The sequence below is a fragment of the Calliopsis andreniformis genome, unplaced genomic scaffold (assembly GCF_051401765.1).
Source record: "Calliopsis andreniformis isolate RMS-2024a unplaced genomic scaffold, iyCalAndr_principal scaffold0051, whole genome shotgun sequence".
Lineage (NCBI taxonomy): Eukaryota > Metazoa > Arthropoda > Insecta > Hymenoptera > Andrenidae > Calliopsis > Calliopsis andreniformis.
The window spans coordinates 946,881-970,552 of record NW_027480460.1 but is presented as its reverse complement, the minus strand read 5'-3'; positions in this window follow the sequence as shown (position 1 = coordinate 970,552).

Sequence of the window (23,672 nt, the reverse complement as noted above, 5' to 3'; positions counted from 1 at the left end):
GACCATCACCTTCACACGAGTTGCAGTTATTCCTGTTATAGGATGGAAAGACTGTTGCATTTTTATTCTATTTTATACTTCAGGCGTTGACTTCTAAGGCCCTGGCTATTCGATCTGGTCGAGCAGCGCCCTAGAGTGAAGCCTAGGTTGCCCGGAACGTAGAAATGACCATAACGTTCACACTGGTTGCAATTATTCGTTTTATACGATGGAAAAGCTGTTGTATTTATATCGTATTTTATGCTTCTGGCGTTGACTTCTAAGGACCTAACTATTCGATCAGGTGGAGCAACGCCCTACAGTGATGCCGAGGTTGCCCGGAACATAGATACGACCATAACCTTCACACTGGTTGCAAATTATTCCTGCTATACGATGGAAAAACTGTTGTATTTTTACGGCATTTTATGCTTCGGGCATTGACTTCTAAGGCCCTAACTATGCAATCTGTTGGAGCAACGCCCTAGGGGGAAGCCTAGGTTGCCCGGAACGTAGAAATGACCATAACTTTCACACGGGTTGCAAATATTCGTTTTATACGATGGAAAAGCTGTTGAATTTATACCGTATTTTATGCTTCTGGCGTTGACTTCTTAGGCCCTAACTATTCCATCTGGTGGATCAACGCCCTAGGGGGAAGCGTAGGTAGCCCGGAAAGTAGAAATGACCATAGCTTTCACACTCGTAGCAATTATTCGTTTTATACGATGGAAAAGCTGTTGTATTTATATCGTATTTTATGCTTCTGGCGTTGACTTCTTAGGCCCTAACTATTCCATCTGGTGGAACAACGCCCCAGGGTAAAGCCAAGATTGCGCGGAACGTGGAAATGACGATAACTTTCATACTGGTTGCAATTATTCGTTTTATATGGTGGAAAAGCTGTTGTATTTATAATGTATTTTATGATTCTAGCGTTGACTTCTAAGGCCCTAACTATTCGATCAGGTGGAGCAACGCCCTAGAGTGATGCCTAGGTTGCTCGAAATGTAGAAATGACCATAACTTTCACACTGGTTGCAATTATTCGTTTTATACGATGGAAAAACTGTTGTATTTATATTGTATTTTATGCTTCTGGCGTTCACTTCTTCGGCCCTAACTATTCGATCTGGTGGTACAACGCCATAAGGTGAAGCCTAGGTTGCCCGGAACGTAGATATGACCATAACCTTCACACAGGTTGCAATTATTCGTTTTATACGGTGTAAAGGCTGTTGTACGTATTTTGTATTTTATTCTTCTGGTGTTGATTTCTTAGGCCCCAACTATTCGATCTGGTGGAACAACGCCGTAGAGTGAAGCCTAGCTTGCCCGGAACGTAGAAATGACCATTACTTTCACACTGTTTGCAATTATTCCTTTTATACGATGGAAAAGCTGTTGTATTTATATCGTATTTTATGCTTCTGGCGTTGACTTCTAAGGACCTAACTATTCGATCTGGTGGAGCAACGCCCTACAGTGATGCCTAGGTTGCCCGGAACGTAGATACGACCATAACCTTCACACTGGTTGCAAATTATTCCTGCTATACGGTGGAAAAACTGTTGTATTTTTACTGCATTTTATGCTTCGGGCATTGACTTCTAAGGCCCTAGCTATGCAATCTGTTGGAGCAACGCCCTAGGGGGAAGCCTAGGTTGCCCGGAACGTATAAATGACCATAACTTTCACGCTGGTTGCAATTATTCGTTTTATACGATGGAAAAGCTGTTGAATTTATATCGTATTTTATGCTTCTGGCGTTGACTTCTAAGGCCCTAACTATTCGATCAGGTGGAGCAGCGCCCTAGAGTGAAGCCTAGGTTGCTCGAAATGTAGAAATGACCATAACTTTCACACTGGTTGCAATTATTCGTTTTATATGATGGAAACACTGTTGTATTTATATTGTATTTTATGCTTCTGGCGTTCACTTCTTAGGCCCTAACTATTCGGTCTGGTGGTACAACGCCATAGGGTGAAGCCTAGGTTGCCCGGAAGGTAGAAATGACCGTAACTTTCATACTGGTTGCAATTATTCGTTTTATATTGTGGAAAAACTGTTGTATTTATATTGTATTTTATTATTCTGGCGTTGACTTCTAAGGCCCTAACGATTCGATCAGGTGGAGCAACGCCCTAGAGTGAAGCCTAGGTTGCTCGAAGTGTAGAAATGACCATAACTTTCACATTGGTTGCAATTATTCGTTTTATACGATGGAAAAGCTGTTGTATTTATATCGTATTTTATGCTTCTGGCGTTGACTTCTTAGGCCCTAACCATTCCATCTGGTGGAACAACGCCCTAGGGTAAAGCCAAGATTGCGCGGAACGTAGAAATGACGATAACTTTCATACTGGTTGCAATTATTCGTTTTATATGGTGGAAAAGCTGTTGTATTTATAATGTATTTTATGATTCTAGCGTTGACTTCTAAGGCCCTAACTATTCGATCAGGTGGAGCAACGCCCTAGAGTGATGCTTAGGTTGCTCGAAATGTAGAAATGACCATAACTTTCACACTGGTTGCAATTATTCGTTTTATACGATGGAAAAACTGTTGTATTTATATTGTATTTTATGCTTCTGGCGTTCACTTCTTAGGCCCTAACTATTCGATCTGGTGGTACAACGCCATAGGGTGAAGCCTAGGTTGCCCGGAAGGTAGAAATGACCGTAACTTTCATACTGGTTGCAATTATTCGTTTTATATTGTGGAAAAACTGTTGTATTTATATTGTATTTTATTATTCTGGCGTTGACTTCTAAGGCCCTAACGATTCGATCAGGTGGAGCAACGCCCTAGAGTGAAGCCTAGGTTGCTCGAAGTGTAGAAATGACCATAACTTTCACATTGGTTGCAATTATTCGTTTTATACGATGGAAAAGCTGTTGTATTTATATCGTATTTTATGCTTCTGGCGTTGACTTCTTAGGCCCTAACTATTCCATCTGGTGGAACAACGCCCTAGGGCAAAGCCAAGATTGCGCGGAACGTGGAAATGACGATAACTTTCATACTGGTTGCAATTATTCGTTTTATATGGTGGAAAAACTGTTGTATTTATAATGTATTTTATGATTCTAGCGCTGACTTCTAAGGCCCTAACTATTCGATCAGGTGGAGCAACGCCCTAGAGTGATGCCTAGGTTGCTCGAAATGTAGAAATGACCATAACTTTCACACTGGTTGCAATTATTCGTTTTATACGATGGAAAAACTGTTGTATTTATATTGTATTTTATGCTTCTGGCGCTCACTTCTTAGGCCCTAACTATTCGATCTGGTGGTACAACGCCATAGGGTGAAGCCTAGGTTGCCCGGAACGTAGATATGACCATAACCTTCACACAGGTTGCAATTATTCGTTTTATACGGTGTAAAGGCTGTTGTACTTATTTTGTATTTTATTCTTCTGGTGTTGATTTCTTAGGCCCTAACTATTCGATCTGGGTGCACAACGCCGTAGAGAGAAACCTATGTTGCCCGGAAAGTAGGAATGACCACTACTTTCACACTGTTTGCAATTATTCCTTTTATACGATTGAAAAGCTGTTGTATTTATATCGTATTTTATGCTTCCGGAGTTGACTTCTAAGGACCTAACTATTCGATCTGGTGGAGCAACGCCCTACAGTGATGCCCAGGTTGCCCGGAACGTAGATACGACCATAACCTTCACACTGGTTGCAAATTATTCCTGCTATACGATGGAAAAACTGTTGTATTTTTACTGCTTTTTATGCTTCGGGCATTGACTTCTAAGGCCCTAACTATGCAATCTGTTGGAGCAACGCCCTAGGGGGAAGCCTAGGTTGCCCGGAACGTAGAAATGACCATAACTTTCACACTGGTTGCAATTATTCGGTTTATACGATGGAAAAGCTGTTGTATTTATATCGTATTTTATGCTTCTGGCGTTGACTTCTTAGGCCCTAGCTATTCAATCTGGTGGATCAACGCCCTAGGGGGAAGCGTAGGTTGCCCGGAACGTAGAAATGACCATAACTTTCACACTGGTTGCAATTATTCGGTTTATACGATGGAAAAGCTGTTGCATTTATATCGTATTTTATGATTCTGGCGTTGTCTTCTTAGGCCCTAGCTATTCAATCTGGTGGATCAACGCCCTAGGGGGAAGCCTAGGTTGCCCGGAACGTAGAAATGACCATAACTTTCACACGGGTTGCAATTATTCGTTTCATACGATGGAAAAGCTGTTGAATTTATATCGTATTTTATGCTTCTGGCGTTGACTTCTTAGGCCCTAACTATTCCATCTGGTGGAACAACGCCCTAGGGCAAAGCCAAGATTGCGCGGAACGTGGAAATGACGATAACTTTCATACTGGTTGCAATTATTCGTTTTATATGGTGGAAAAACTGTTGTATTTATAATGTATTTTATGATTCTAGCGCTGACTTCTAAGGCCCTAACTATTCGATCAGGTGGAGCAACGCCCTAGAGTGATGCCTATGTTGCTCGAAATGTAGAAATGACCATAACTTTCACACTGGTTGCAATTATTCGTTTTATACGATGGAAAAACTGTTGTATTTATATTGTATTTTATGCTTCTGGCGCTCACTTCTTAGGCCCTAACTATTCGATCTGGTGGTACAACGCCATAGGGTGAAGCCTAGGTTGCCCGGAACGTAGATATGACCATAACCTTCACACAGGTTGCAATTATTCGTTTTATACGGTGTAAAGGCTGTTGTACTTATTTTGTATTTTATTCTTCTGGTGTTGATTTCTTAGGCCCTAACTATTCGATCTGGGTGCACAACGCCGTAGAGAGAAACCTATGTTGCCCGGAACGTAGGAATGACCACTACTTTCACACTGTTTGCAATTATTCCTTTTATACGATTGAAAAGCTGTTGTATTTATATCGTATTTTATGCTTCCGGAGTTGACTTCTAAGGACCTAACTATTCGATCTGGTGGAGCAACGCCCTACAGTGATGCCCAGGTTGCCCGGAACGTAGATACGACCATAACCTTCACACTGGTTGCAAATTATTCCTGCTATACGATGGAAAAACTGTTGTATTTTTACTGCTTTTTATGCTTCGGGCATTGACTTCTAAGGCCCTAACTATGCAATCTGTTGGAGCAACGCCCTAGGGGGAAGCCTAGGTTGCCCGGAACGTAGAAATGACCATAACTTTCACACTGGTTGCAATTATTCGGTTTATACGATGGAAAAGCTGTTGTATTTATATCGTATTTTATGCTTCTGGCGTTGACTTCTTAGGCCCTAGCTATTCAATCTGGTGGATCAACGCCCTAGGGGGAAGCGTAGGTTGCCCGGAACGTAGAAATGACCATAACTTTCACACTGGTTGCAATTATTCGGTTTATACGATGGAAAAGCTGTTGCATTTATATCGTATTTTATGATTCTGGCGTTGTCTTCTTAGGCCCTAGCTATTCAATCTGGTGGATCAACGCCCTAGGGGGAAGCCTAGGTTGCCCGGAACGTAGAAATGACCATAACTTTCACACTGGTTACCATTATTCGTTTTATATGATGGAAAAGCTGATGTTTTAATATCGTATTTTATGCTTCTGGCGTTGACTTCTTAGGCCCTAACTATTCCATCTGGTGGATCAACGCCCTAGGGGGAAGCGTAGGTTGCCCGGAAAGTAGAAATGACCATAACTTTCACACTCGTAGCAATTAATCGTTTTATACGATGGAAAGCTGTTCTATTTATTTTGTATTTTATGCTTCTGGCGTTGACTTCTAACGCCCTAACTATTCGATCTGGTGAAGCAACGCCATAGAGTGAAGCCTAGGTTGCCCTGTAGGTAGAAATGACCATCACTTTCAAACTGGTTGCAATTATTCCTGTTATATGATGGAAAGACTGTTGTATTTTTATTGCATTTTATGCTCCGGGCATTGACTTTTAAGGCCCTAACTATTCACTCTGTCGGAGCAACGCCCTAGGGTGAACCCTAGGTAGCCCGGAAAGTAGAAATGACCGTAACTTTCATACTGGTTTCAATTATTCGTTTTATATGGTGGAAAAACTGTTGTATTTATATCGTATTTTATGCTTCTGGCGTTCACTTCTTAGGCCCTAACTATTCCATCTGGTGGAACAACGCCCTAGGGTAAAGCCAAGATTGCGCGGAACGTAGAAATGACGATAACTTTCATACTGGTTGCAATTATTCGTTTTATATGGTGGAAAATCTGTTGTATTTATATTGTATTTTATGCTTCTGGCGTTGACTTCTAAGGCCCTAACTATTCGATCAGGTGGAGCAACGCCCTAGAGTGAAGCCTAGGTTGCTCGAAATGTAGAAATGACCATATCTTTCACACTGGTTGCAATTATTCGTTTTATACGATGGAAAAACTGTTGTATTTATATTGTATTTTATGCTTCTGGCGTTCACTTCTTAGGCCCTAACTATTCGATCTGGTGGTACAACGCCCTAGGGCGAAGCCTAGGTTGCCCGGAACGTAGATATGACCATAACCTTCACACAGGTTGCAATTATTCGTTTTATACGGTGTAAAGGCTGTTGTACTTATTTTGTATTTTATTCTTCTGGTGTTGATTTCTTAGGCCCTAACTATTCGATCTGGTGGAACAACGCCGTAGACTGAAGCCTAGGTTGCCCGGAACGTAGAAATGACCATTACTTTCACACTGTTTGCAATTACTCCTTTTATACGATGGAAAAGCTGCTGTATTTATGTCGTATTTTATGCTTCTGGCGTTGACTTCTAAGGACCTAACTATTCGGTCTGGTGGAGCAACGCCCTAGAGTGAAGCCTAGGTTGCTCGGAATGTAGAAATGACCATAACTTTCACAGTGGTTGCAATTATTCGTTTTACACGATGGAAAATCTCTTGTATTTATATTGTATTTTATGCTTCTGGCGTTCACTTCTTAGGCCCTAACTATTCGATCTGGTGGAACAACGCCCTAGGGTGAAGCGTGGGTTGCCCGGAACGTAGAAATGACCATAACTTTTACACTGGTAGCAATTATTCGTTTTATACAATGGAAAAACTGTTCTTTTTATTTTGTATTTTATGCTTCGGGCGTTGACTTCTATGGCCCTAACTGTTTGATCTGGTGGAGCAACGCCCTAGAGTGAAGCCTAGGTTGCCCGGAACGTAGAAATGACAATTACTTTCACACTGTATTCAATTATTCCTTTTATACGATGCAAAAGCTGTTGTATTTATATCGTATTTTATGCTTCTGGCGTTGACTTCTAAGGCCCTAACTATTCGATCTGGTGGAGCAACGACCTAGAGTGAAGCCTAGGTTGCTCGGAATGTAGAAATAACCATAACTTTCACACTGGTTGCAATTGTTCGTTTTTTACGATGGAAAAGCTGTTGTATTTATATTGTATTTTATGCCTCTGGCGTTGACTTCTAAGGCCCTAGCTATTCAATCTAGTGGAGCAACGCCCTAGAGTGAAGCCTAGGTTGCCCGGAACGTAGAAATGACCATCACTTTCAAACTGTTTGCAATTAATCCTGTTATACGATGGAAAAACTGTTGTATTTTTATTGCATTTTATGCTTCGGGCGTTGACTTCTAAGGCCCTAGCTGTTCCATCTGGTCGAGCAACACCCTAGCGTGAAGCCTACGTTGCCCGGAACGTAGAAATGACCATTACTTCCACACTGTTTGCAAATATACATTATATACGATGGAAAAGCTGTTGTACTTATATTGTAATTTATGCTTCTGGCGTCGACTTCTTAGGCCGTAACTATTTGATCTGGTGGACCACCGCGCTAGAGTAAAGCCTAGGTTGCCCGGAACGTAGAACATACCATTACCTTCACACTGGTTGCAATTATTCCTGTTATACAATGGAAAGACGGTTGCACCTTTATTGTATTTTATGCTTCTGGCGTTGACTTCATAGGGCCTAACTATTCCATCTGGTGGAGCAACGTCCTAGACTGAAGCCTAGGTTGACCGGAACGTAGAAATGACCACAACTTTCACACTGGTTACCATTATTCGTTTTATACGATGGAAAAGCTGTTGAATTTATATCGTATTTTATACTTCTGGCGGTGACTTCTTAGGCCCTAACTATTCCATCTGGTGGAAAAACGCCCTAGGGTGAAGCCTAGGTTGCCCGGAACGTAGAAATGACCAGTACTTTCACACTGGTTGCAGGTATTCGTTTTATACGATGGAAAAACTGTTCTACTTATTTTGCATTTTATGCTTCGGGCGTTGACTTCTAAGGCCCTAACTATTTGACCTGGTGGAATAACGCCCTAGAGTGAAGCCTAGGTTGCCCGGGAAGTAGAAATGACCATTACTTTCACACTGGTTGCTATTATTCGTTTTATACGATGGAAAAGCTGTTATATTTATATTTCATTTGATGCTTCTGGCATTGAATTCTAAGTCCCTAGCTATTCCATCTGGTGGAGCAACACCCTCGCGTGAAGCCTAGGTTGCCCGGAACGTAGAAATGACCATTAGTTCCACACTGTTTGCAAATATACATAACATACGATGGGAAAGCTGTTGTACTTATATTGTAATTTATGCTTCTGGCGTTGACTTCTTAGGCCCTAAATATTTGATCTGGTGGAGCAACGCCCTAGAGTGAAGCCTAGGTTGCCCCGAACGTAGAACATACCATTACCTTGACACTGGTTGCAATTATTTCTGATATACGATGGAAAAACTGTTGTATTTTTATTGCATTTTATGCTTCGGGCGTTGACTTCTAAGGCCCTAACTATTCAATCTGTTGGAGCAACGCCCTAGAGTGAAGTCTAGGTTGCTCGGAATGTAGAAATGACCATAACTTTCACACTGGTTGCAATTATTCGTTTGATACGATGGAAAAGCTGTTGTATTTATATCGTATTTTATGCTTCTGGCGTTGACTTCTAAGGCCCTAGCTATTCGATCTAGTGGAGGAACGCCCTAGAGTGAAGCCTAGGTTGCCCGGAACGTAGAAATGACCATTACTTTCATACTGTTTGCAATTATTCCTTTTATACGATGAAAAAGCTGTTTTATTTATATCGTATTTTATGGTTCTGGCGTTGACTTCTAAGGCCCTAGCTATTCGATCTAGTGGAGCAACGCCCTAGAGTGAAGCCTAGGTTGCCCGGAACGTAGAAATGACCATCACTTTCAAACTGGTTGCAATTAATCCTGATATACGATGGAAAAACTGTTGTATTTTTATTGCATTTTATGCTTCGGGCGTTGACTTCTAAGGCCCTAACTATTCAACCTGTTGGAGCAACGCCATAGAGTAAAGGCTAGGTTGATCGGAATGTAGAAATGACCATAACTTTCACACTGGTTGCAATTATTCGTTTTATACGATGGAAAAACTGTTGTATTTATATGGTATTTTATGCTTCTGGCGTTCACTTCTTAGGCCCTAACTATTCGATCTGGTGGAACAACGCCCTAGGGTGAAGCCTAGGTTGCCCGGAACGTAGAAATGACCATAACTTTCACACTGTTTGCAATTATTCGTTTTATACGATGGAAAAGCTGTTGTATTTATATCGTATTTTATGCTTCGGGCGTTGACTTCTTAGGCCCTAACATTTCGATCTGGTGGAGCAACGCCCTACAGTGAAGCCTAGGTTGCCCGGAACGTAGATATGACCATAACCTTCACACAGGTTGCAATTATTCGTTTTATACGGTCTAAAGGCTGTTGTACTTATTTTGTATTTTATTCTTCTGTTGTTGATTTCTTAGGCCCTAACTATTCGATCTGGGTGCACAACGCCGTAGAGAGAAACCTATGTTGCCCGGAACGTAGGAATGACCACTACTTTCACACTGTTTGCAATTATTCCTTTTATACGATTGAAAAGCTGTTGTATTTATATCGTATTTTATGCTTCCGGAGTTGACTTCTAAGGACCTAACTATTCGATCTGGTGGAGCAACGCCCTACAGTGATGCCCAGGTTGCCCGGAACGTAGATACGACCATAACCTTCACACTGGTTGCAAATTATTCCTGCTATACGATGGAAAAACTGTTGTATTTTTACTGCTTTTTATGCTTCGGGCATTGACTTCTAAGGCCCTAACTATGCAATCTGTTGGAGCAACGCCCTAGGGGGAAGCCTAGGTTGCCCGGAACGTAGAAATGACCATAACTTTCACACTGGTTGCAATTATTCGGTTTATACGATGGAAAAGCTGTTGTATTTATATCGTATTTTATGCTTCTGGCGTTGACTTCTTAGGCCCTAGCTATTCAATCTGGTGGATCAACGCCCTAGGGGGAAGCGTAGGTTGCCCGGAACGTAGAAATGACCATAACTTTCACACTGGTTGCAATTATTCGGTTTATACGATGGAAAAGCTGTTGCATTTATATCGTATTTTATGATTCTGGCGTTGTCTTCTTAGGCCCTAGCTATTCAATCTGGTGGATCAACGCCCTAGGGGGAAGCCTAGGTTGCCCGGAACGTAGAAATGACCATAACTTTCACACTGGTTACCATTATTCGTTTTATATGATGGAAAAGCTGATGTATTAATATCGTATTTTATGCTTCTGGCGTTGACTTCTTAGGCCCTAACTATTCCATCTGGTGGATCAACGCCCTAGGGGGAAGCGTAGGTTGCCCGGAAAGTAGAAATGACCATAACTTTCACACTCGTAGCAATTAATCGTTTTATACGATGGAAAGCTGTTCTATTTATTTTGTATTTTATGCTTCTGGCGTTGACTTCTAACGCCCTAACTATTCGATCTGGTGAAGCAACGCCCTAGAGTGAAGCCTAGGTTGCCCTGTACGTAGAAATGACCATCACTTTCAAACTGGTTGCAATTATTCCTGTTATATGATGGAAAGACTGTTGTATTTTTATTGCATTTTATGCTTCGGGCATTGACTTTTAAGGCCCTAACTATTCACTCTGTCGGAGCAACGCCCTAGGGTGAACCCTAGGTAGCCCGGAAAGTAGAAATGACCGTAACTTTCATACTGGTTGCAATTATTCGTTTTATATGGTGGAAAAACTGTTGTATTTATATCGTATTTTATGCTTCTGGCGTTGACTTCTTAGGCCCTAACTATTCCATCTGGTGGAACAACGCCCTAGGGTAAAGCCAAGATTGCGCGGAACGTAGAAATGACGATAACTTTCGTACTGGTTGCAATTATTCGTTTTATATGGTGGAAAAACTGTTGTATTTATATTGTATTTTATGCTTCTGGCGTTGACTTCTAAGGCCCTAACTATTCGATCAGGTGGAGCAACGCCCTAGAGTGAAGCCTAGGTTGCTCGAAATGTAGAAATGACCATATCTTTCACACTGGTTGCAATTATTCGTTTTATACGATGGAAAAACTGTTGTATTTATATTGTATTTTATGCTTCTGGCGTTCACTTCTTAGGCCCTAACTATGCGATCTGGTGGAACAACGCCCTAGGGTGAAGCCTAGGTTGCCCGGAACGTAGATATGACCATAACCTTCACACAGGTTGCAATTATTCGTTTTATACGGTGTAAAGGCTGTTGTACTTATTTTGTATTTTATTCTTCTGGTGTTGATTTCTTAGGCCCTAACTATTCGATCTGGTGGAACAACGGCGTAGACTGAAGCCTAGGTTGCCCGGAACGTAGAAATGACCATTACTTTCACACTGTTTGCAATTACTCCTTTTATACGATGGAAAAGCTGCTGTATTTATATCGTATTTTATGCTTCTGGCGATGACTTCTAAGGACCTAACTATTCGGTCTGGTGGAGCAACGCCCTAGAGTGAAGCCTAGGTTGCTCGGAATGTAGAAATGACCATAACTTTCACACTGGTTGCAATTATTCGTTTTACACGATGGAAAAACTGTTGTATTTATATTGTATTTTATGCTTCTGGCGTTCACTTCTTAGGCCCTAACTATTCGATCTGGTGGAACAGCGCCCTAGGGTGAAGCCTGGGTTGCCCGGAACGTAGAAATGACCATAACTTTTACACTGGTAGCAATTATTCGTTTTATACAATCGAAAAACTGTTCTTTTTATTTTGTACTTTATGCTTCGGGCGTTGACTTCTAAGGCCCTAACTGTTTGATCTGTTGGAGCAACGCCCTAGAGTGAGGCCTAGGTTGCCCGGAACGTAGAAATAACAAATACTTTCACACTGTTTGCAATTATTCCTTTTATACGATGCAAAAGCTGTTGTATTTATATCGTATTTTATGCTTCTGGCGTTGACTTCTAAGGCCGTAACTATTCGATCTGGTGGAGCAACGCCCTAGAGTGAAGCCTAGGTTGCTCGAAATGTAGAAATAACCATAACATTCACACTGGTTGCATTTATTCGTTTTTTAGGATGGAAAAGCTGTTGTATTTATATTGTATTTTATGCCTCTGCCGTTGACTTCTAAGGCCCTAGCTATTCGATCTAGTGGAACAACGCCCTAGAGTGAAGCCTAGGTTGCTCGGAACGTAGAAATGACCATCACTTTCAAACTGATTGCAATTAATCCTGTTATACGATGGAAAAACTGTTGTATTTTTATTGCATTTTATGCTTCGGGCGTTGACTTCTAAGGCCCTAACTATTCAATCTGTTGGAGCAACGCCCTAGAGTGAAGCCTAGGTTGCTCGGAATGTAGAAATGACCATAACTTTCACAGTGGTTGCAATTATTCGTTTTACACGATGGAAAAACTGTTGTATTTATATTGTATTTTATGCTTCTGGCGTTCACTTCTTAGGCCCTAACTATTCGATCTGGTGGAACAACGCCCTAGGGTGAAGCGTGGGTTGCCCGGAACGTAGAAATGACCATAACTTTTACACTGGTAGCAATTATTCGTTTTATACAATGGAAAAACTGTTCTTTTTATTTTGTATTTTATGCTTCGGGCGTTGACTTCTATGGCCCTAACTGTTTGATCTGGTGGAGCAACTCCCTAGAGTGAAGCCTAGGTTGCCCGGAACGTAGAAATGACAATTACTTTCACACTGTATTCAATTATTCCTTTTATACGATGCAAAAGCTGTTGTATTTATATCGTATTTTATGCTTCTGGCGTTGACTTCTAAGGCCCTAACTATTCGATCTGGTGGAGCAACGACCTAGAGTGAAGCCTAGGTTGCTCGGAATGTAGAAATAACCATAACTTTCACACTGGTTGCAATTGTTCGTTTTTTACGATGGAAAAGCTGTTGTATTTATATTGTATTTTATGCCTCTGGCGTTGACTTCTAAGGCCCTAGCTGTTCCATCTGGTCGAGCAACACCCTAGCGTGAAGCCTACGTTGCCCGGAACGTAGAAATGACCATTACTTCCACACTGTTTGCAAATATACATTATATACGATGGAAAAGCTGTTGTACTTATATTGTAATTTATGCTTCTGGCGTCGACTTCTTAGGCCGTAACTATTTGATCTGGTGGACCACCGCGCTAGAGTAAAGCCTAGGTTGCCCGGAACGTAGAACATACCATTACCTTCACACTGGTTGCAATTATTCCTGTTATACAATGGAAAGACGGTTGCACCTTTATTGTATTTTATGCTTCTGGCGTTGACTTCATAGGGCCTAACTATTCCATCTGGTGGAGCAACGTCCTAGACTGAAGCCTAGGTTGACCGGAACGTAGAAATGACCACAACTTTCACACTGGTTACCATTATTCGTTTTATACGATGGAAAAGCTGTTGAATTTATATCGTATTTTATACTTCTGGCGGTGACTTCTTAGGCCCTAACTATTCCATCTGGTGGAAAAACGCCCTAGGGTGAAGCCTAGGTTGCCCGGAACGTAGAAATGACCAGTACTTTCACACTGGTTGCAGGTATTCGTTTTATACGATGGAAAAACTGTTCTACTTATTTTGCATTTTATGCTTCGGGCGTTGACTTCTAAGGCCCTAACTATTTGACCTGGTGGAATAACGCCCTAGAGTGAAGCCTAGGTTGCCCGGGAAGTAGAAATGACCATTACTTTCACACTGGTTGCTATTATTCGTTTTATACGATGGAAAAGCTGTTATATTTATATTTCATTTGATGCTTCTGGCATTGAATTCTAAGTCCCTAGCTATTCCATCTGGTGGAGCAACACCCTCGCGTGAAGCCTAGGTTGCCCGGAACGTAGAAATGACCATTAGTTCCACACTGTTTGCAAATATACATAACATACGATGGGAAAGCTGTTGTACTTATATTGTAATTTATGCTTCTGGCGTTGACTTCTTAGGCCCTAAATATTTGATCTGGTGGAGCAACGCCCTAGAGTGAAGCCTAGGTTGCCCCGAACGTAGAACATACCATTACCTTGACACTGGTTGCAATTATTTCTGATATACGATGGAAAAACTGTTGTATTTTTATTGCATTTTATGCTTCGGGCGTTGACTTCTAAGGCCCTAACTATTCAATCTGTTGGAGCAACGCCCTAGAGTGAAGTCTAGGTTGCTCGGAATGTAGAAATGACCATAACTTTCACAGTGGTTGCAATTATTCGTTTGATACGATGGAAAAGCTGTTGTATTTATATCGTATTTTATGCTTCTGGCGTTGACTTCTAAGGCCCTAGCTATTCGATCTAGTGGAGGAACGCCCTAGAGTGAAGCCTAGGTTGCCCGGAACGTAGAAATGACCATTACTTTCATACTGTTTGCAATTATTCCTTTTATACGATGAAAAAGCTGTTTTATTTATATCGTATTTTATGGTTCTGGCGTTGACTTCTAAGGCCCTAGCTATTCGATCTAGTGGAGCAACGCCCTAGAGTGAAGCCTAGGTTGCCCGGAACGTAGAAATGACCATCACTTTCAAACTGGTTGCAATTAATCCTGATATACGATGGAAAAACTGTTGTATTTTTATTGCATTTTATGCTTCGGGCGTTGACTTCTAAGGCCCTAACTATTCAACCTGTTGGAGCAACGCCATAGAGTAAAGGCTAGGTTGATCGGAATGTAGAAATGACCATAACTTTCACACTGGTTGCAATTATTCGTTTTATACGATGGAAAAACTGTTGTATTTATATGGTATTTTATGCTTCTGGCGTTCACTTCTTAGGCCCTAACTATTCGATCTGGTGGAACAACGCCCTAGGGTGAAGCCTAGGTTGCCCGGAACGTAGAAATGACCATAACTTTCACACTGTTTGCAATTATTCGTTTTATACGATGGAAAAGCTGTTGTATTTATATCGTATTTTATGCTTCGGGCGTTGACTTCTTAGGCCCTAACATTTCGATCTGGTGGAGCAACGCCCTACAGTGAAGCCTAGGTTGCCCGGAACGTAGATATGACCATAACCTTCACACAGGTTGCAATTATTCGTTTTATACGGTCTAAAGGCTGTTGTACTTATTTTGTATTTTATTCTTCTGGTGTTGATTTCTTAGGCCCTAACTATTCGATCTGGGTGCACAACGCCGTAGAGAGAAACCTATGTTGCCCGGAACGTAGGAATGACCACTACTTTCACACTGTTTGCAATTATTCCTTTTATACGATTGAAAAGCTGTTGTATTTATATCGTATTTTATGCTTCCGGAGTTGACTTCTAAGGACCTAACTATTCGATCTGGTGGAGCAACGCCCTACAGTGATGCCCAGGTTGCCCGGAACGTAGATACGACCATAACCTTCACAGTGGTTGCAAATTATTCCTGCTATACGATGGAAAAACTGTTGTATTTTTACTGCATTTTATGCTTCGGGCATTGACTTCTAAGGCCCTGACTATGCAATCTGTTGGAGCAACGCCCTAGGGGGAAGCCTAGGTTGCCCGCAACGTTGAAATGACCATAACTTTCGCACTGGTTGCAATTATTCGTTTTATACGATGGAAAAGCTGTTGAATTTATAACGTATTTTATGCTTCTGGCGTTGACTTCTTAGGCCCTAACTATTCCATCTGGTGGATCAACGCCCTAGGGGGAAGCGTAGGTTGCCCGGAAAGTAGAAATGACCATAACTTTCACACTGGCAGCAATTATTCGTTTTATACTATGGAAAATCCGTACTATTTATTTTGTATTTTATGCTTCGGGCGTTTACTTCTAAGGCCCTAACTGTTTGATCTGGTGGAGCATCGCCGTAGAGTGAAGCCTAGGTTGCCCGGTACGTAGAAATGACCATAACTTTCACACTGGTTGCTATTATTCGTTTTATACGATGGAAAAACTGTTATATTTATATTGTATTTAAGTATCTGGCATTGACTTCTGAGCCCGTTGCTATTCGATGTGGTGGAAGAACGCCATAGAGTGAAGTCTAGGTAGCCCGGATCGTAGAAATGTCCATATCTTTCACACTGTTTGCAATTTTTCGTTTTATACGATGGAAAAACTGTGTTATTTATTTTGTATTTTATGCTTCGGGCGTTGACTTCTAAGGCTCTAACTACTCGATCTGGTGGAGCAACGCCCTAGAGTGCAGCCTAGGTTGCCCGGAACGTAGAAATGGCCATAACTTTCACACTGGTTGCAATTATTAGTTTTATACGATGGAAAAGCTGTTCTATTTATTTTGTATTTAATGCTTCGGGCGTGGACTTCTAAGGCCCTAGCTATACGATCAGGTGGCGCAACGCCCTAGAGTGAAGCCTAGGTTGCTCGAAATGTAGAAATGACCATAACTTTCACACTGGTTGCAATTATTCGTTTTATACGATGGAAAAACTGTTGTATTTATATCGTATTTTATGCTTCTGGCGTTGACTTCTTAGGCCCTGACTATTCAATCTGGTGGATCGACGCCGTAGGGGGAAGCGTAGGTTGCCCGGAAAGTAGAAATGACCATAACTTTCACACTGGTAGCAATTATTCGTTTTATACGATGGAAAAGCTGTTCTATTTATTTTGTATTTTATGCTTCGGGCGTTGACTTCTATGGCCCTAACTATTCGATCTGGTGGAGCAGCGCCCTAGAGTGAAGCCTAGGTTGCCCGGTACGTAGAAATGACCATCACTTTCAAACTGGTTGCAATTATTACTGTTATATGATGGAAAAACTGTTGTATTTTTATTGCATTTTATGCTTCGGGCATTGACTTCTAAGGCCCTAACTATTCACTCCGTTGGAGCAACGCCCTAGGGTGAAGCCTAGGTTGCCCGGAAAGTACAAATGACCGTAACTTTCGTACTGGTTGCAATTATTCGTTTTATATGGTGGAAAATCTGTTGTATTTATATTGTATTTTATGCTTCTGTCGTTCACTTCCTAGGCCCTAACTATTCGATCTGGTGGAGCAACGGCCTAGTGTGAAGCCTAGGTTGCCCGGAACGTAGAAATGACCATAACTTTCGTACTGGTTGCAATTATTCGTTTTATATGGTGGAAAAACTGTTGTATTTATATTGTATTTTATGCTTCTGGCGTTGACTTCTAAGGCCCTAACTGTTTGATCTGGAGGAGCATCGCCGTAGAGTGAAGCCTAGGTTGCCCGGAACGTAGAAATGACCATAACTTTCACACTGGTTGCTATTTTTCGTTTCATACGATGGAAAAACTGTTAAATTTATATTGTGTTTAAGCTTCTGGCGTTGACTTCAGAGGCCGTTGCTATTCGATGTTGTGGAAGAACGCCATAGAGTGAAGCCTAGGTAGCCCGGATCGTAGAAATGTCCATATCTTTCACACTGATTGCAATTTTTCGTTTTATACGATGGAAAAACTGTTTTATTTATTTTGCATTATATGCTTCGGGCGTTGACTTCCAAGGCCCTAACTATTCGATCTGGTGGAGCAACGCCCTAGAGTGCAGCCTGGGTTGCCCGGAACGTAGAAATGACCATAACTTTCACACTGGTTGCTATCATTCGTTTTATATGATGGAAAAACTGTTGTATTTATATTGTATTTTATGCTTCTGGCGTTCACTTCTTAGGCCCTAACTATTCGATCTGGTGGAACAACGGCCTAGGGTGAAGCCTAGGTTGCCCGGACCGTAGAAATGACCATAACTTTTACGCTGGTAGCAATTATTCGTTTTATACAATGGAAAAACTGTTGTATTTATATTGTATTTTATGCTTCTGGTGTTGACTTCTTAGGCCCTAACTATTCCATCTGGTGGAGCAACGCCCTAGACTGAAGCCTAGGTTGCTCGAAATGTAGAAATGACCATAACTTCCACACTGGTTGCAATTATTCGTTTTATACGATGGAAAAGCTGTTGTATTTATATAGTTTTTTATGCTTCTGGCGTTGACTTCTTAGGCCCTAACTATTCCATCTGGTGGAACAACGCCCTAGGGTAAAGCCCAGATTGCGCGGACCGTAGAAATGACCATAACTTTCACACTGGTAGCAATTTTTCGTTTTATACGATGGAAAAACTGTTTTATTTATTTTGTATTTTAAGCTTCGGGCGTTGACTTCTAAGGCCCTAACTATTCGATCTGGTGGAACAACGGCCTAGGGTGAAGCCTAGGCTGCCCGGAACGTAGAAATGACCATAACTTTTACACTGGTAGCAATTATTCGTTTTATACGATGGAAAAACTGTTATATTTATATTGTATTCTAAGATTTCTGGCGTTGACTTCTGAGGCCGTAGCTATTCGATGTGGCGGAAGAGCGCCATACAGTGAAGCCTAGGTTGCACGGAACGTAGAAATGACCATAAGTTTCATACTGGTGTCAATTATTCCTTTTATACGATGGAAAAGCTGTTGTATTTATATCGTATTTTATGCTTCTGGCGTTCACTTCTAAGGACCAAACTATTCGATCTGGTGGAGCAACGCCCTACAGTGATGCCTAGGTTGCCCGGAACGTAGATACGACCATAACGTTCACACTGGTTGCAAATTATTCCTGCTATACGATGGAAAAGCTGTTGTATTTTTACTGCATGTTATGCTTCGGGCATTGACTTCTAAGGCCCTAACTATGCAATTTGTTGGAGCAACGCCCTAGGGGGAAGCCTAGGTTGCCCGGAACGTAGAAATGACCATAACTTTCACACTGGTTGCAATTATTCGGTTTATACGATGGAAAAGCTGTTGTATTTATATCGTATTTTATGCTTCTGGCGTTGACTTCTAAGGCCCTAGCTATTCGATCTGGTCGAGCAACGCCCTAGAGTGAAGCCTAGGTTGCCCGGACCGTAGAAATGACCATTACATTCACACTGGTTGCAATTATTCCTGTTATACGATGGAAAAACTGATGTATTTTTATTGTATTCTATGCTTCTGGCGTTTAATTCTATGTCGCTAGCTATTTGATCAGGTGGAGCAACGACGTAGAGTGAAACCTAGGTTGCCCGGAACGTAGAAATGACAATTACTTTCACACTGTTTGCTATTATTCATTTTGTACGATGGAAAAGCTGTTGTATTTATATTGTATTTTATGCCTCTGGCGTTGACTTCTAAGGCCGTAGCTCTTAGATGTGGTGGAGCAACGCCCTATAGTGACGCCTAGGTTGCCCGGAACGTAGAAGTGACCATTACTTTTAAAATGTTTGCAACTATTCGTTTTATACGATGGAATAACTGTTGTACTTATATTGTATTTTATCCTTCTGGCGTTGAATTCTAAGTCCCTATCTATTCGATCTGGTAGAGCAACGCCCTAGAGTGAAACCTAGGTTATCCGGAACGTAGAAATGGCCAGTACATTCACACTGGTTGCAGTTATTCCTGTTAAACGATGGAAAGCTATTGCATCTTTATTGTATTTTCTGCTTCTGGCGCTGACTTCTAAGGCCGTGTCTATTCGATCTGGTGGAGCAACGCCCTATGGTGAAGGGTAGGATGCGCGGAACGTAGCAATGACCATAACTTTCACACTGGTAGCAATTATTCGTTTTATACGATGGAAAAGCTGTTCTATTTATTTTGTATTTAATGCTTCGGGCGTGGACTTCTAAGGCCCTAGCTATACGATCAGGTGGCGCAACGCCCTAGAGTGAAGCCTAGGTTGCTCGAAATGTAGAAATGACCATAACTTTCACACTGGTTGCAATTATTCGTTTTATACGATGGAAAAACTGTTGTATTTATATCGTATTTTATGCTTCTGGCGTTGACTTCTTAGGCCCTGACTATTCAATCTGGTGGATCGACGCCGTAGGGGGAAGCGTAGGTTGCCCGGAAAGTAGAAATGACCATAACTTTCACACTGGTAGCAAGTATTCGTTTTATACGATGGAAAAGCTGTTCTATTTATTTTGTATTTTATGCTTCGGGCGTTGACTTCTAAGGCCCTAACTATGCGATCTGGTGGAGCAACGCCCTAGAGTGAAGCCTAGGTTGCCCGGTACGTAGAAATGACCATCACTTTCAAACTGGTTGCAATTATTACTGTTATATGATGGAAAAACTGTTGTATTTTTATTGCATTTTATGCTTCGGGCATTGACTTCTAAGGCCCTAACTATTCCCTCCGTTGGAGCAACGCCCTAGGGTGAAGCCTAGGTTGCCCGGAAAGTACAAATGACCGTAACTTTCATACTGGTTGCAATTATTCGTTTTTTATGGTGGAAAAACTGTTGTATTTATATTGTATTTTATGCTTCTGTCGTTCACTTCCTAGGCCCTAACTATTCGATCTGGTGGAGCAACGGCCTAGTGTGAAGCCTAGGTTGCCCGGAACGTAGAAATGACCATAACTTTCGTACTGGTTGCAATTATTCGTTTTATATGGTGGAAAAACTGTTGTATTTATATTGTATTTTATGCTTCTGGCGTTGACTTCTAAGGCCCTAACTGTTTGATCTGGAGGAGCATCGCCGTAGAGTGAAGCCTAGGTTGCCCGGAACGTAGAAATGACCATAACTTTCACACTGGTTGCTATTTTTCGTTTTATACGATGGAAAAACTGTTATATTTATATTGTGTTTAAGCTTCTGGCGTTGACTTCTGAGGCCGTTGGTATTCGATGTTGTGGAAGAACGCCATAGAGTGAAGCCTAGGTAGCCCGGATCGTAGAAATGTCCATATCTTTCACACTGATTGCAATTTTTCGTTTTATACGATGGAAAAACTGTTTTATTTATTTTGCATTATATGCTTCGGGCGTTGACTTCTAAGGCCCTAACTATTCGATCTGGTGGAGCAACGCCCTAGAGTGCAGCCTGGGTTGCCCGGAACGTAGAAATGACCATAACTTTCACACTGGTTGCTATCATTCGTTTTATATGATGGAAAAACTGTTGTATTTATATTGTATTTTATGCTTCTGGCGTTGACTTCTAAGGCCCTAACTGTTTGATCTGGAGGAGCATCGCCGTAGAGTGAAGCCTAGGTTGCCCGGAACGTAGAAATGACCATAACTTTCACACTGGTTGCTATCATTCGTTTTATACGATGGAAAAACTGTTTTATTTATTTTGTATTTTATGCTTCGGGCGTGGACTTCTAAGGCCCTAGCTATTCGATCTGGTGCCGCAACGCCCTAGAGTGAAGCCTAGGTTGCTCGAAATGTAGAAATGACCATAACTTCCACACTGGTTGCAGTTATTCGTTTTATACGATGGAAAAGCTGCTGTATTTGTATCGTAATTTATGCTTCTGGCGTTGGCTTCTGTGGCCCTAACTATTCGATCTGGTGGAACAACGCCCTAGGGTGAAGCCTAGGTTGCCCGGAACGTGGAAATGACCATAACTTTCACACTGGTAGCAATTATTCGTTTTATACGATGGAAAAACTGTTCTATTTATTTTGTATTTTATGCTTCGGGCGTTGACTTCTAAGGCCCTAACTATTGGATCTGGTGGAGCAACGCCCTAGAGTGAAGCCTAGGTTGCTCGGAATGTAGAAATAACCATAACTTTCACACTGGTTGCAATTGTTCGTTTTTTACGATGGAAAAGCTGTTGTATTTATATCGTATTTTATGCTTCTGGCGTTGACTTCTTATGACCTAACTATTCGATCTGGTGGAGCAACGCCCTAGAGTGAAGCCTAGGTAGCCCGGAACGTAGAAATGACCATTACTTTCACACTGGTTGCAATTATTCCTGTTATACGATGGAAAAACTGTTGTATTTTAATGCATTTTATGCTTCTGGCATTGACATTTAAGGCCCTAACTATTCAATCTGTTGGAGCAACGCCCTAGGGTGAAGCCTAGGTTGCCCGGAACGTAGAAATGAGCATAACTATCACACTGGTTGCAATTATTCGTTTTATACGATGGAAAAGCTGCTGTATATGTATCGTAATTTATGCTTCTGGCGTTGGCTTCTGTGGCCCTAACTATTCGATCTGGTGGAACAACGCCCTAGGGTGAAGCCTAGGTTGCCCGGAACGTGGAAATGACCATAACTTTCACACTGGTAGCAATTATTCGTTTTATACGATGGAAAAACTGTTCTATTTATTATGCATTTTATGCTTCGGGCGTTGACTTCTAAGGCCCTAACTGATTGATCTGGTGTAGCAACGCCCTAGAGTGAAGCCTAGATTGCCCGGAACGTTGAAATGACCATAACTTTCACACTGGTTGCTATTATTCGTTTTATACGATGGAAAAACTGTTATATTTATATTGTATTTTATTCTTATGGCGTTGAATTCTAAGTCCCTAGCTATTCGATCTGGTGGAGCAACGCCCTAGAGTGAAACCTAGGTTAAACGGAACGTAGGTATGACCAGTACTTTCCCACTGTTTGCAGTTATTCCTGTTATACGATGGAAAAACTGTTGCATCATTATTGTATTTTTTGCTTCTGGCGTTGACTTCTAAGGCCCTGACTATTCGATCAGGTGGAGCAACGCCCTAGAGTGAAGTCCAGGTTCCGCGGAATGTAGAAATGACCATAACTTTCACACTGGTTGCAATTATTCATTTTATACGATGGAAAAACTGTTGTATTTATATCGTATTTTATGCTTCTGGCGTTGACTTCTTAGGCCCTAACTATTCCATCTGGTGGAACAACGCCCTAGAGTAAAGCCGAGGTTGCGCGGAACGTAGAAATGACCATAACTTTCACACTGGTCGCAATTATTCGTTTTATACAATGGAAAAACTGTTCTATTTATTTTTTATTTAATGCTTCTGGCGTTGCCTTCTAAGGCCCTAACTGTTTGATCTGGTGGAGCAACGCCCTAGAGTGAAGCCTAGGTTGCCTGGTACGTAGAAATGACCATCACCTTCACACGGGTTGCAATTATTCCTGTTATAGGATGGAAAGACTGTTGTATTTTTATTGCATTTAATGCTTCGGGCGTTGACTTCTAAGGCCCTAACCATTCGATCAGGTGGAGCAACGCCCTAGAGTGAAGCCTAGGTTGCTCGAAATGCAGAAATGACCATAACTTTCGCACTCCTTGCAATTATTCATTTTATACGATGGAAAAACTGTGGTACTTGTATTGTATTTTATTCTAATGGCGTTGAATTCTAAGTCGCTAGCTATTCGATCTGGTGGAGATACGCCCTAGAGTGAAGCCTAGGTTGCCTGGAACGTAGAAATGACCATCACTTTCACACGGGTTGCAATTATCCCTCTTATAGGATGGAAAGACTGTTGTATTTTTATTGTACTTTATACTTCAGGCGTTGACTTCTTAGGCCGTAGCTATTCGATGTGGTGGAAGAACGCCATAGAGTGAAGCCTAGGTAGCCCGGAACGTAGAAATGTCCATATCTTTCACACTGTTCGCAATTATTCATTTTATACGATGGCAAAGCTGTTGTATTTATATTTTATTTTATGCTTCTGGCGTTGACTTCTTAGG